We start from the raw sequence: 2,194 nt of genomic DNA, 5'->3' as shown, positions 1-2,194 counted from the left end.
AAAAAATTGGACAGATAAAAAATTTACTCACCAAGCAGTGACATGAGAAAACACATATGAAGATATTGAAATTTACCAGCCAGTGGTTCCTTCTACAGGGGTTGAAGGGAAGGAGGAGGTGTGAAGGAAAAGGACTGATGAGATTTAGGAAATGAAGAGAGTTTGAAAAAAATCACCCAGAAGCCCAGGTTGTGTGAGTTTTATTGCATGGGGTGAGAAAGAAAGATTTGATTCTTTGTAACTGCTCAAAAAAACTCTGATGCAGTACCCAACAATCAGTCTTTCCTTCTCATCCCATCTTGTAAGTCTCCCCTGACGTGTGGTTCTAGGAAACGTTTTTGAACTCACCCCATTTCCTAACCCTCATTAGTTCTTTTGCTTTTCCCCTCTTACTTCCCTTTCAACCCTTCTTCCAGAATAAGGAGCCACTGGCTCCAAAAATTTGCTAATTTTGATACCTTTTTATGTGTTGCCTCCTGCCATCACTTGGTGATTTGGTTTTTTATCTATACAATTGCATTATATTTTCAAAAACTGATTATTTTCATAGACAAAAATTTTGATATATAAGGTCTTAACACACTAGAAAAAAAAATAGATTCTTTCATATGTGTATTTATGTCATAAAATAGTTATAGCCATCGTATTACAGCATGTTCCAAGTTATATGCCCATTTCCCACAATCTACAAAATGCAATTAATTCAGTTTACTGCTATTTTCTTCAATACTTCTCCAGTGCATTTAAGATATTCAGTATCCATCTATCAGTTCAATTATTAGCTAAAGATTAGGCACATGTTGTCTGCATAGATGCCTTAAGCTCCTACATAATGGTGTTAAAAGTACGGTGTCATAGTGAGGGACATAAATTTACTACCTTCTTTTGAATGGAAAAGAAATTATCACGTTAATATACAGTCCCTGATCACTATGAAGCATTTTAATGTATGATATTTTGTTCTAAATTATTCTACAGTGTTTTGCAAATTAGTAAGAAAACATGACTGGTCTTGACTTATCTTAACTGTCATCTTGAGTATACTTTTGCAGTCACTTCTCACACAAACAGTTCTCTCCAATCTACTCTGAAATATGGTTTTGTCCATAAAATAAAAGTATTAGCAGTCTTTCTTTCTATTCCAGCCTTCTTATCAACTGTTTGACTAACCGTATTTGAGTAGCACATATCTTGTTCCCTACTCCATACAGGTCTGTGAAAAATTCAATGTAATTCTTTGTATGATAACTTTCCTGTAATGTAGATGTTATGAATATGACTGCCATTGGGAAATTATTCTGATGTTGTATACATTCTTATTTGTTTGTGTCTTATTTGAATTCATTACAGAGTAGTATGAAACTCTGATTTTGTATAAAATTCTAAATCAATATAAATCAGAATCTTTCAAAGTGTCACATGGAGTGAGGTGTATGGGTAATGTAGAATCATATAGATTAGTTAAATGAGTAGGCACCAATAAAGAGCTCATCAACAAAGAACAAGAAGCAGAGAGAGGAGATGATTGTTGTTCTAAGTCTGTACTACCACACATTGTGTTCATGGCCAGTGAAAAGTACAAGTCTTTGCAGAGTGTTACATTTATGATCTCAATGTGTACTGTGATTAAAGAACAGGTGACGCTATGTGTAATGTTCCTCATTATCAGATCTGCATTTTGAATCATTAAGCATAAAACTTTGTTATGCAGACCAGTAAGATATATGCACACCAGGGTATTGTGAGTTCAAATAGTTGAACACAGTGATTTCTAGCTTGCTCGAAATTCAAGAGATGCTGTTTCAGATGATACAGCTGCATTTTGTGATACCCTTTAATCTGTTACCACTGCAATGGCTCAGGATATATCCTACCAACAGATCCCTTCTCTAGTCAACTCATGCCATAAATTTCTTTTCTCTGCAGTTCTATTCAGTAAATCCTCACCGGTCATTTTTTTTTCTGTCTATATATTATATCCTCTCCACTTTGGCCATTATCAGTAATTTTGCAGCCTAAATAACAAAACTCTTCTACTACTTTTAGTGTCTTTTTCTGTAACTAATTTGCTCAGTGTCACCTAATTTAACTTGACTGCATTTCATTATCTTTATATATATATATATATATATATATATATATATATATATATATATATATATATATATATATATACTCCTTTCAGGACATTGTC

This window comes from Schistocerca cancellata, chromosome 5, assembly GCF_023864275.1.
Source record: "Schistocerca cancellata isolate TAMUIC-IGC-003103 chromosome 5, iqSchCanc2.1, whole genome shotgun sequence".
NCBI classification, from domain to species: domain Eukaryota; kingdom Metazoa; phylum Arthropoda; class Insecta; order Orthoptera; family Acrididae; genus Schistocerca; species Schistocerca cancellata.
This window is presented reverse-complemented; position numbering follows the sequence as displayed.